Source organism: Pelodiscus sinensis, chromosome 16 (genome assembly GCF_052426305.1).
Source record: "Pelodiscus sinensis isolate ZL-2025 chromosome 16, ASM5242630v1, whole genome shotgun sequence".
Taxonomy (NCBI): Eukaryota; Metazoa; Chordata; order Testudines; family Trionychidae; genus Pelodiscus; species Pelodiscus sinensis.
In genome coordinates this window covers 16,377,396-16,390,751 of record NC_143067.1, presented here as the reverse complement: position 1 = coordinate 16,390,751, position 13,356 = coordinate 16,377,396, and the positions used below count along the sequence as shown (strand labels likewise).

At 44.2% G+C, this 13,356-nt stretch overlaps 1 protein-coding gene across 7 annotated transcripts in view; it reads left to right on the top strand.

The window, feature by feature from the left end:
- RAPGEF6 (Rap guanine nucleotide exchange factor 6) overlaps positions 1-13,356 on the top strand; it is a 244,075-nt gene that overhangs the window by 58,408 nt on the left and 172,311 nt on the right. The window lies entirely within an intron of this gene.

Here is a 13,356-nt window from a genome sequence, read left to right as displayed (position 1 = left end):
CCTTAAAAAAATAAAAAAAATAAGTACCCCCTTTAAAAAAAAAAGTACCCCCCGTACTTACAGTTTTCAGACACACAAAAATATTTTTGTATCATTGCAACACATTTGTTAAAACAACTTAATGTAGCTGGGTGGACGATTAAATTTTTCGGTGTAAAAAGTACAAAAATAATAAAGCACCGTAAAACTTAAAACAAAAATTCAGTTTTCTCCAAATTTTTCAAGTACCCCAAGGGTACTCGTAACACTGGTTGAGAAACACGGCTCTAAGCAGTCTTGGGGAGTAATAGTGGAGAAAGGTAATACTTCATGAAAGGCTTGGAAATGACATTTTTATTTGCAATTATATTTTTTGAGGAGGGGGTGGATTGTGGAGGGGCAGAATGGGCTTGTAGTGCTGCTTAGGAGTTATCAAAAATGGAACTCATTAGACTTCACTTATTTTCTTAGTACATCATTGTAAAGCAAGAATAACTGAGTCTAGTTGAAGAAAACATGGTTTATTAAATTGTTCAAAAGAGGTGCTTGATCTTACTTTACAATATAAACAGCTACTAGATTTAAAAAACCAGTCACAAGATCCAATGGATTAATAATTTGTGTGACCCAAAAAGCTTTGTTTAGGATTTTAAAATATAAAAGCAGTAACTTCTTTGTTTAAAATATTCAGGTGGGAGGAGATGCAGGGGTGGTGTGGGGAAGGAGCAGGAGAAAGAAAGCTAATGTTACAAATTCTTGCTCAGTAAACTACTGTAGACTGAAAACAAATGGTTGTGTAACATTTAAAATGGCTTTTTAGCTATCTTCTGTGTCAGAGGAGGGCAAAAGGGCCTCTATGGTTGGATCTGGCCCGCCAGGCCGGTTGATCTGGCTTGCAGAGGCCCTGCTGCTCCCCTGCCCCCAGGCCAATCAGTGCTTGGGGGTAGAGGGAAGCACATGAAATTTCCCCTGCTCTCCCCCACCCTCCAAGCCCTGATTGACCTGGGGGTGGGGCAGTGCATGAAGTTTCCTCTGCCTTGCCCCCACTGTGTGAGGAGTGTGGGGAAATTAGAAGCGCCACCTACTTCTGGCAGGGTGGGAGGAGGCTTCAATCGCTTCCTTGCCCTAGGCCAATCAGGGCCCGAGGGGGGGAGAGTGCACAAAGTTTTCCCCGTCTTGCGAGGAGTGTGCGGCACTTAGAAGCGCCACACGCTCCTGGCAAGGTGGGAGGAGATTTCGTGTGTGCCCCCACCCCCAAGCCCACGTGAAGTCTCCTCCCACTGCCAAGGGCATGGGTGCCTAGGGGAAACCTCTGCGGGGGGGGGAGGGAGGAAGGCACTCCCCCGCCCGCAGACCAGTCATGGTCTCTGGGTGGGGAAGTAGGGAACTATCCTGGCCCCATCCCTTCCACTCAAGGCACCACCCTTTCTGGAGCAGACCTGAGGCCACTTCAAAAATTTCTGAAATGGTCCCCGGCAAAAAATTATTGCCTACCCCTGTTCTATGTAAATTCTTTCCCTGATGCTCTCTTCTAAAGAATTTGTAAATGTAGGAATAAATCTCTTGAAGTATAAATTTCTCTCACCTTTAATGGAATAAAATGCAGTAGAGGAAGAGAAACAAGACATCAACATTAAATTGGACAGATACTACGTATAACAGTTAACAGTCATGAAACCTTTTTTTTCTGATGATTAGGCATGCAATTACCAGGATCACCTCTCGAGCCCTTTTAAAAAATTGACATCACATTAGCTATCCTGCCCTCTAGTTACTTGGTATTGAAGCTGATTCAAAGGATAGGTTACAAACCACAGTTTTAGTTCCGCAATTTCACGTTGGAGTTCTTTCAGAGCACTTGGGTGATGCCATGGGTCTTGATGACTTATTACTGTTTATTAATTTGTTCCAAAGTCTCCTCTAATGTATCCTCAATCTAGGACACTTCCTCAAATTTTTCACCTAAAAAGAATGGCCCAGGTTTAGGAATCTCCCTCATGACCTCAGCTGTGAAGACTGAAGCAAAGAATTAATTTAAATTCTCTGCAATGACCTTTTCACGTGTGAGTGCTCCTTATCTCAATCATCCAGTGCCCCACTGGTTGTTTAGTAGGCTTCCTGCTTCTGATGTTAGTTTACAAACTGTTAATTAAGAACATTAGTGAATCAGAAAGAAAGAAAACAAGGTGTACTGTAAATGATGTGCTTTGCAAATAAATGCCAATGAAAAGCAACCATTTTTTTTTTTAAATATATGGAAGGTATTTATCTTGTGAGTGTTTCAGACCAGTGATTTGATCTCACAGTTAATAATATAGATGTTATATCTGGGTATCAAACAACAGGAGCACATATTATAATTTATTGAAAAGCTGCAGTCTGGCTTAGAGAACTTACTTCCTGGGCTTCAGCTATCAAAAAACCAGCAGATTCCCAATATCTGTTTTAAGAGTTTGAACTCCAATGAATATGCTTTCTTGGTTATCTAAATGTTCAATAAGAGTCCACTGTGTTTTTAAAGAAAACTTTTCAAAGCCTCCTTTGAACAACATCAGCTCTGAATTACTGATATACCAATGAAGTATTATGGTTTGATTGCCTGACCGTTTCTCTTAATACTAATTAATAATTGGATAAGAATATTGTAACTCTTACTTTTTGTAATTCTGTAAATAAAATAAAGCAAACCATGACATTTCCAATGAATGTTTAATAACTATAAAGTTTCTCATACATTGTTTTTGTTACCATTTCTCTTCACGTTTCTTCTTAGTGAGGTTAAAAGTGGAAATTGGATTTATTTTCATTTCTGTCTCTCTGTAAACCTTAAGGAAGATAATGAGTGGTCTTGTAGCACCTTATAATTTTTTGTCTCTAGCATTATAAGCTTTTGTGGGCAAAACTCACCTCAGATAAGCAAAGTGGAGAGAAAAGGGCTGAGGAAGTGGAGTTTGTCCACAAAAACTCATGATATTCTAATATAGGGGTCATTAACATATGGCACCTATTCCTTTCCAAAGTGGTACTTTGACAGATTTGCTGTAAGGCCCAGATTTGCCATAAGGCCCACTTCTCGTAGGGCCTAGAGAACCTCCTTGAGGTGATGCAGGTGTTCTTCCCATGTGTTACTCTAGACAACGATGTCATCTATATAGGCGGCTGCGTACTGGTCATGTGATTATAAGTGTTTATTCATCAACCTCTGGGAAGTGGCTGCAGCCCTGTGTAGTCTGAATGGCGTGGTAATGAACTGGCACAGACCGAATGACGTGGGAAAGGCAATCTTCACCCCTGAATTAGGTGTGAGCGCTATTTGCTAGTACCGTTTCATTAAGTCAGTAGTCGATATATACTTGGCCCCTGCTAGATGTTTTGATGGGATATGCATCGAAGCAGGATATAGTATTTACTTTCCAGGAAATCAGTGCAGAACCGGATAGACCAGAGCTACTCAAAACTTGCCTTGTGGGCCGCATGTGGTCTATGGCCCGTATGTTTGTGGCTCATGGGGTGGTTTGGGTTTATGCGGCCTGAACACGCGGCCCATGGGTGGGATCCTCTGAACATGGCCTCCACTGGGAACTCACTTCACAATGGCGAGGCGTCTCCCAGGTGGGGTGAGCACTGAAAGACGCAAGCTGATGATCTGGCTGGAACAGAAGGGTATGGAGTGTCAGTGTTTCTAGCCCTAGGGAGGAGGTGCCAGGAGCACCATGACATTTGTATTCATGCCTGTCAGTGTGAAAGAAGCTATTTGCATATATATTAGCACGTATATGTGCCGTGAATATCATTGTGGCTCTCGGGGCTTCCAAAGTTCAGTAGCCCTGGGATAGATCCATCGGGCTTTGCTACCAGGACAATGGGACTCCTCTGCTCACTCCTTGATTCTTCAGTTACACGCATCTCTACCATTGTCTTAAGCTCTTGTCGTATGGCATCCCACATTTTCCTTAGCAAATGCCAGTACAGGTCTCTCACCTGTCCTGATTCCGTTGCAATGTGGTGGTATATTTGACCTGGGTGTGTAGACATATTGGAAAGTTCTTAAGAGATTATGTATCTGATTCTGTTGTAGGGGGCTGAGCCCTTTCCCTACCACTACTGGTTTTGGATTGATAGGGTCACCTGCCAAAGATCTTAGTTCAGATTTGGGAGGTACAGGGGCAATATACATGGCTTTTTGGGTCTTCCGGGCTTTCAAGAGGTTTTCATGGTATGTGTGAACCTCCTTCCTGTGACCTGGCAGCCTAACTTCATAGTCCACAGGTCCTACACGATGTATCACCTCAAAGAGATCCTGCCATTTAGCTAGAAGTTTTGACTCAGTCAAGGGTAACAGTAACAAGACCCGATCTCCTGGTTCAAAGCTATGGATTCTAGCTCCCCGATTATATTGTTTTTCTTGAGCTTGTTGAGCTTGTATTAGTTTCTCCCATGCAAAGACATCTAGTGTCTGAAGTTGTTCTCGGAGTCGTAATACATATTGGGTGGTTCCTAGTACTCGAGTCTCCTGGGCCTCCCAATCCTCCTGGTCAAGGATTTCCTGGAGTTATCTCCTGTAAAGGAATTCAAAAGGGGAAAACCCCATTGAGGCTTGGGGAGCTTCTCTTATAGCAAAGAGTAAAGCTAGTAGGAGCGTGTCCCAATATTATGGATCATCATCCACAAATTTATGTAGCATCAGTTTGAGGTTCTACGTTCTATGAGTCCATCTGTCTGAGGGTAGTGTACTGATGTCCGGAGAGTCCAAATATGCACAAGCTGACACAACTCAGTGATCAACTTGGAGGATATGTTAGTACCTTGGTAAGTCAAGATTTCTTTGGGTATCTCCACCCTTGCAAATACCTTCAACTCATCTGCAGCGGTTGCAACTCAGTGGCATAGCTTTTGGATATCTGGTTGCGTAATCTACTATTACCAGGATGAATTGGTTCCCCGTCTTGCTCTTCTCCAAAGGGCCAACAAGGTCCATCCCAATCCACTCAAACAGTACAACTGGTAAAAGGTCTGAGGGGGGCCTTGAGTACGCCCTTAGGCCCATCACACTGACATTCCGGGCACGAAGCACAGTAGTCTCGGACTTCTTGTTGTATGCCAGGCCAAAAGAGCTGGCATACTACTTGCAGGAGGGTCTTTTCTCTACTTAGGTGTCCAGCCCAGGGGGTGGTGTGTGCCAAATGTAGGAGGCTCCTGCATAGCCTCCAGGGAACCAATGTCTGGTGCATTTCCTCTTGCATCTGGGGGTCTGCCACCACCTGGTATAGTTGGTCTAACAAAATCTTGAAGTGTGGCCCCTGAGGGTGCTCTGTCTCCTTGAATCTGTGAATGCTCCCATGCTTGGCTCAAGGTTTGATCTTCCCTTTGCTCCTGCAGGAAGTCTACATCCCTTTCAAGTTTTACCCGGACATCTTCCTCCGATGGTGCCTGGATGATTGGGAGTGTTCTTCCTGGGGGTCTGTCTCTACTGGGAGTCCCAGTGCTCTTCCTCCTGGCACCCTGGGTCGCTACCTTCTAGGAGGGCAGTAGTCAGTCTTTAAACCTGGGCAAGTCTGGCCCTAACGCCACTGGGTAGGCTAGCTAGGCAGCCACTCCTACCAGGAGAAGCTCCTTCCAGCCTCGAACCTTCAAGTTTACCCAGGCTGTTGGGTAGGGTTGCACATCTCCATGGATACATTGGAGATGGATCATGTCCTCAGTGACCTGGAGTTTGGGCATGAGGTCCTCCCGTATAATCATCTGGCTGCAACTCAAGTCCACCAGAGCTGAGACCTCAACGCATTCCTCTACCATGGGATCACCAGTTTTCCGGGTTGGGGTCCCTGTGTCCGATGCCCTGTAATCCAGGGTTGTCCATAGTCGCATTCCATGTAGGGGCAGTCTTTCAGGAAGTGTCCTCCTTGGCCGCACCTCCAACAATGGTCCTTGGGGGTCTGTAGATCGGGGATCATCCTTGGGTAGACTATTCCTGCCATGTGGCATTTGGGGTCGCCATTCTTTGGAGTTCTGCCCTGGGAGTCCCAGGCTGCAGAGTATAGTACATGCTTGGGGGGGGGGTCTCATTGGTTCCATCTTCCATGGTTTCCCTCTCCTGGGATCCTTTTTTCTCCTTGGGATCTCTGACCACCGAGGTCAAACTCCGGTTTCTTCCACAGTGGTCCCTAATTCATTGGGCAACAGCCTGGGGCTGTGCCCCAATGGGGGACCCTTCCTTACACCAGCCTCTGCCAGTAAGTCTTGGGGCTGATACTGGTATTGTCTAAAATGGCCACTTTCACCCATAGATACTCCAGGGCATCTCGCTGGTCCCATTAGTTAAGGAGCCAATATGGTAGCCCAGTGTTCCTGGGGCCAGTGAGTGGCCATAGAGATCTGCTCAAAGGTAACTAAAAATGTTTTGGGGTCGTCCCCTGGTCCCATCTTTGTTAGACGAATGGGCATCCCTAGTCCGGTGCCTCTCCCCATCCCCATGGCCATGGGGCTTGGTGGACCCATTGGCTGTAGCAATGCAGCTGCCTGTTGCAGCAGGCCTTCCTGTTGGGTCCCGTGTAGTGTGGTCAGCTCGCACAATAGCTGCTGTTGCTGTTTCTGCTGTTGCGTCATTAGCTGCTAAGGTTGGTGGGTTAGCTATTGTATCAGCTATGCCTGATGCTGCTGGTGCTGGGCTACTTGCTGCTGCTGGTTTTTCACCATCCACTGCAGGAATTTCTCCATATCCATCTCTTCACCAGAATTACAGGACAAAAGGGTGATTCCCCTGTCCCACTCTCTCTACCTACATCTCTCAGCAGGTCCTGGATGTTGCCCATGTGTCGTGGCTTATTCACACCCTGTTTCTTGGGGGAAGAGTAAACAGGGGTGTGGACACCGCCTAGTCAGCCGTTTAATTGTCGTCAGTCTCTCTCTCAATCTATGAACATCAACCGTTGGTCCAGGCTAAAACAGCCTAATAGCTAGAGTCAGTGAGAGGTAGCCCTCTAACTTAGGGCAGTCCACTTTAGTAGCCCAAGTCAATATGTAATGGCCCTTTAACTCAGGGCAGCATAGCTGGGTAGCCAAAGTCAATAGAGTTCTGTTGTACTGACCTTCTTTAAGCATGTGAATCCTTTTGATTCCTACAATCCTGGACTGTATTAGTTGACCACACCAGAAAGTTGTTAGCTGTGGATGAGGAAATTTGGTAGCTTTGACCACATGTTGGGTTGAGAGAGTCATTGAGAAGGCCTGCTATAATAGTTTCCCCAAACTAGAGGGCCATGTATTGAGTCTTGCGGAGTGCGATTGCAGAGTGGAGTCTCTTTTTGGATCTTCACCTTCCACAGAGACTGCAAGCTTCTGGTATTCTTGGAGTAGCATTTGTTGCTCTGGCTTCGGTAGCAATTTAGAACTGGCCCTTTAGAATGTTCATGTCTAGACATTTTAGCCCCATACCAGAATTTAGTGGAAAGTACAAGTGACAGAAGGAAAATGGTGATTTTTTTCAAAAGGCTGTACTCAGCCAAATGTGGAGAGAGTGGTAAACGAAGAAAAGTCACTTCTGCACACCTAGGACTTTCTCTTTACTGAATTTTAAAGGCTTGATACAAATAATGGAAATTTAAAATAGATCTTCTAAAAAGAAGTAAAAAAATCTTATATAATAGAAGTGTTAGGCTACATAAATGTAGGGGTTTGCTACCAGTTGTTCCTATGAAAACAACAATAATTATAAATCTTTTCAATGTATCATCAAGTAAAAAACAATATTTTGTATTCCTTGCAAAAATACAGACTAAAAATCTTAACTATGTTGTAAGTCTTACAAGCTAGGGTTAAAATGAAATACAGTGGAGTAGAATTAGTTTAAGGAAATAAAATAAATCTTAATAGAAGTCTAATGTATACATTAGTGACAGTCTGCCTTTATACACAACAGAAAGGTATATAAAAGATGATGATCAACATCTTGGTTTTTTTTTTTTTTTCCACTGAGCATTCAATCAGTATTATGAACTTAGGATAGACCTGGCATGTAGCCCATTCTGTATGCTGGATATTTTCCTTGGGTGTTTGTCAATCACTTAACATGATGTCTGTGACTTAAATTGCATAAACATATTTGAATTTAATTTGAACAGAAAATACGTCTTTTGTAATTATGAAATTATAATAGATTTGCTATAAACTCCTTGGCTAATACTGCATTTTACTATGTTTGCACTATGATGATCTCACAATGTGCTGTGTACTTATCTAGGGAAAATGATTTTTTTTCAGAAGTAGAGAGCCTTTAGGATTCGATATGTATTATACCCCCAAGTAGCAGAGTTACAAAAAGAGAACAGGTCTCAGCAGGATAAGGAGACATGGAACAGAGCATTAGGTGTCTGCAGCAAAATGTAAATTCTGTGGCTGTGTGTGTCTGTATATGAGAGAGTATGTGCCATATTCTACAACTGTGAAATCACGAAATCCATAGGGCTGTAACTTATATGAATGGGATAGTTCATACCAATCAGAAATATTGTTTGTTTCTTTTTGAACTGTGGAAGGCAAAATTCTATAAGAGCTTAAAAACTTTTAAAAAAAATCTATGCCAGTGGTCCCCAACCTTTAGAGGCTCCCTGGCACCTGGGGGCGGGGGCACTCACGCCCTGGGCGCCCAGGGGCGGGGCCGCGCGTCCGGGAGCACGCCAGGGGACTGGGATGCCCTGGCACCCGGCGCTGGCATGTGCCCTAGGGCCGGGGCTGGGGCCGCCCAAGTGCCTTGCACCCGGGGCCGAGGCCGCCCCAAGCGCCTTGCGCCCGGGGCCGGCGCTGCCGCCCGAGCCGTGCGCCTGGGGCTGGCACTGGCGCCGCTCGAGCACCGCGCGCCAGAGCGCCCGCATATGCCCTGGGGTTGGGGCCGCCTGAGCGCCGCGCACCCGGCGCCGGTGCGTGTTGAGCGCCTGGGGCCGGTGCCTCCCGTGCGCCGCAGGCGGGACCGGCCCAGGTTGTCGGCGGGCACACAGAAATGCCCTGGCGGGCGCCATGGCACCCGCAGGCACCGCATTGGGGACCACTGGTCTATGCTAAGATTTTAGAGCATAGTTGTGCAGGAAAGAATGAATTCTGCAGCAAATTATGCAGCCAGAGAATTATAGAATACATGGGGCCATGAGGATTGTCTTTATTTCTTTTTACTCCCAATGCTATGGCACATGTTCGTTCTCTCTCTCTCTCTCTCTCTCTCTCTCACATATGTATATGTATATGTATGTATGACTTAGGCAATTCTCCATGCTTTCCCGCTTTTTTTAATTCAAGTAACTAATGAACAACTGTTAATTTATGACATACTGTGACAAACTATGATGTCTGGGTTATACACTCTATGAAAGAAGTATGACCGAAGACATGAAATTTAGACAGCTACTGAAAGTTTGAATGCCCCGCTTTGAAACTAACATATTTCAATAGAAATCATGAACTAATAGCTTCTTTACTAATACAGTATAAGCAAGGAACATTTTAGTCATTGTCATGATAAATGGCAATTGTTCTAGTAAAGGCTATAGTTTCTATAGTACATTATCAAAATGCAGAATTTAACAGTTCAAACTGCAGTGCACGATCCTCCGGAATAAAGCCCTTTCAAGTAGGAATAAGAGATCCTCCGGAAAAGGGCTTTATTCCGGAGGATCGCGCCAGTCTAGACGCTTTTTTCCGGCTTTTCCCCAAGCCGGGAAAAAAGCGGCAGACATGTTTATTTAAATCCCGCGGGGGATATTTAAATCCCTCCGCGGATTTCCCTATTCTGACTTACCTGCTTTGCATGACTTTTCTGAAATTAGGGGCCAGTCTAGACGTAGCCATAAAGTATAAGCTTACATTATAAAGCTTTGGAGTATAAGTTTTCCATAGTTTGTCTATGCATAAAAATGTAGTGTCTGTCACATCTAAAGGTAAAGATGTACCTGATCTGTTGATGATTTGTTCTCCCTTCCCTGTGTGTTGCCAAGGAGTTGGTACTTATCCCGTATGTTCTTTCTTTCCTGTTGTTTTCACACTTCTAACTTTTTTCTTAGATTTTTATTTTTCCTTTTTGGTTCACAATCTTATTAGCTGCGTCCCTTTTTCTATGCAGTCTCAACAAAATGTTAGGTGATTCTTCATGTTGCATATGCCGGAGACAGCAATTGGGAGTAGGTGGTGGCTTTATGAAGCTGAGCTGCATGTATTCTAATGGCCAGAGTTGAGTTTTTCATAACCAAAGAATTGGTTGCAGGACCAGTCCTTTGCAGCAGAATTCTGCATCTAAAGTTGCATTTAAAATAAAGCTAGCACTTATTTGTAAGGGAAAACTTCCAAATGTTATCTGAGTATAAACTAATGCAAATCCACATGCATTGGTTTCCTGAGCTTTTAGAAAGCCTGAGAGATGATATTTTTGAGAAATGTGAACCACTCTCATTCATTTCAGCAGGTTAGTTCTGAAACGTAGTAATAATTTCAAAGTCACTGAACATTTTAATACTGGTAGTTCTGGCTGAGTGAATTAGCTAATGTACTCTGCATCTGTATTTTGTAGGTGTCCAAAAACTGCAGCTGTCCGGTGTCCAGCTGTTAAGACTTTTTGCTTCCTCTGTGATGAATTATAAAATGAAATTGTTTCCACTGCAAAAATCTGTGCCACATTTTCTAGATTAGGAAAAGAGGGCAAGCTTAGATTTTGGTTAATGTGTTTAGTCAGTCCTGAGATCAGTTTATCATTTTCTCTAGCCTTCTAATACATGCATTCAATTCAGTGATGTTAAGTCATAGTGTGAATCAAGTTATTATGTGTGCTAGAATCAACAACTTGTTCAGTGTTTTAATAAAATCAGTTTTGGTTAACCCCAACCATGAAAACTGCTATTGTCTCCTGAGAAGAAAATAATTACATGTCAAAGTGGTGGAAAACAGACATAGGAGAGAACTCATTATATTCTCATTTTAAGTCAGTAGTCTCAGTTGAGACTTCAGCTCTGACAGTAGAGCGCAAAGAGCAACTTGCTAACCCAGGAAGCATTAAATACACTGAACTATTGTATTGATCTTCTTTGTAACCTTTGTTTCTCTTAAATAAATATCTGTCCAACTTAGATTTTTTTTTTAAATAGTCACATGCTAGCTCCTGTAATTTTGTCACTTTCCTAATGTAGGAAGTTTAAAAACTTTTAGTAACCCTTTCTTGAAAAACTTATCATTAGAATTGTTAGAAAACAGCACTTTCCATTTTCATCACTAATGGTTATCAGCACTATTTTAATAAAGTGGCCAGATTTTGACAGCTGTGAGGCTGTTAGTTATTATTTCATCGCTGTTGCATTGTGTGACCATATATATGTCACTTAACCTGCCTGAATCTTAGTTTATGCACATGTAAAATAGATATACTATTTAACCTAGTAAAACGCCAAATGATAGCAGCTAGACCGGTGGCCTATATTTCTTGTTCACGTGTTTAAAACCAAGAAGTGAAATCTGATTTGTACATTTAACTTATAAAAATTATGTGGAATCTTTGTGTTTATGTTAATGTCACAGATTTTTTCTCTCTGTTGTGTTCTACTCCCACATCTTATACTCTCTCCCTATATATACTGTAAGCTTTCTAGAGCAGAGATGGTTCGTTTCTTGTCTTTCCTTTATTCTCTTTTTCCCTTTTTTTGTTTTCCAAAGCAGCACCAAACCAATGGAGTTCTAGTCATGAATGGATTCTTTTGACACGAGTATACTATGAACAATAATTTCACAAGGCACCCTGCTTATATAAAATACAGGTTGAACCTCTCTAGTCCAGCATCCTCGGAGCCTGACTGATTCCGTACGAGAGAATTTTCCAGATCATGGAAGGTCAATATTGTCTAGTAGCATTACCAACACTTCCACTGCTTATTGGGTTGTTAAAGGACATTTAGGGGTAAATTAGAGCTAAATAACACCACAGTACACTTAGAGATAGGACTGGTGACTGTAAGCAGACTTTACTGGACCGTGGGAAACTTGGTCACTCCCATGAAAAGTGGACATCCAGCTTATTAAAATCATTCTGGACATCGGATGTTTCTGGACTAGAGAATTCTGGACTAGAGAGGTTCAACCTTGAAGAGGCTCTGATGAGAGGTTCTTTATAGATTCAAAGAATTATTAATGACAATGAGCAAAAATAAATTGTGGTCTCAAGTATAGTAGTTTTCATGAACTTTCCTTCTCTCCCCTTTCACCCATAGGTTATTGCAGTGTTTCCCAAACTAGGGGCTGCGGCCCGGTACTTGGCCACGGGAAAAAAATACCGGGCCGGAGATACTGGCCGCTGGGAAGCAGGGTTGGGGGCAGCAGGGCTGTCCCTCGGAGATCAGGACAGGTGGGCGGGCAGCCGGTGAAAGCAGGGCTGGGGGCAGCGGGACAGTCCAGCGGAGATCCGGGCAGGCGGGCGGGCGGGCAGCTGGCAAAAGCAGGGTTGGCGGCAGCTGTCCTGCGGAGATCTGGGTGAGTGGGCAGGCAGCAAAAGCAGGGCTGCTGGAAGCAGGGCTGGACAAGGGCAGCGGGGCTGGTCGGGGGGATCGTTGAGGGAGCTGGTCTGACCGGGGGAGATTGGTGAGGGGGTGGGGGAACCTGCCACCAGAAGCAGGGCTGGACAGGGGCAGCAGGGCTGGACTGGGGAGATCAGGAGGAGAGGGTGGGGGGGACTGACCTGGTTACATGCAGACCCTGTGGACCCTGGCAGACGAGTCAGTGTGGCCAGGGATTCCATTTTGTCCCCCCTCCCCCCCCCCCCACATACCCCGTCCCTCGAGTAGTTGCGAACTGCCTGGCAGGTAGACACACTCAGACAGCGTGAGCACATCTACCAGCCAGGCAGTTCGCATCTACCAGCCAGGCAGTTTGCAGCTAAGGACTGATGCGCCTAATTACAATAAAACTTATCTAATTAGAAAATACCAGGCATTTTATATGTCTGGTACTTTATCAATTTCTTTCCTGGACAAAACCTTCAAATACTGGACTGTATGGTACAAAACCGGACACCTGGCAACCCTACCCCTCCTTGCACCCTCCCTCCTAGCCAGATACCCTACTTCCAATCTGCTCCTGCTCCTGCCTCCTGGAGTGCTCATGCGGTGCTGGATCCCCCAAGCTCTGGGCCAGGCTGGGTGGAGGATGCAGCTGAGTGAAACACTGAAAATTTATTCATTTTTCATTCTTTTTTTTTTTTTAAATGCGTTTATATTTTTGGGCTGCAAAAAACAGTACCAAAAAAAAAAAAAAAAACGGGTTCCAACTAAAGTAAAAAGTTTGGGAAACCCTGATCTAGCCAGCTTTCTATTCATCTTACAGTCCATTTATCCAATCCTTTTCCCTTAACTTGCT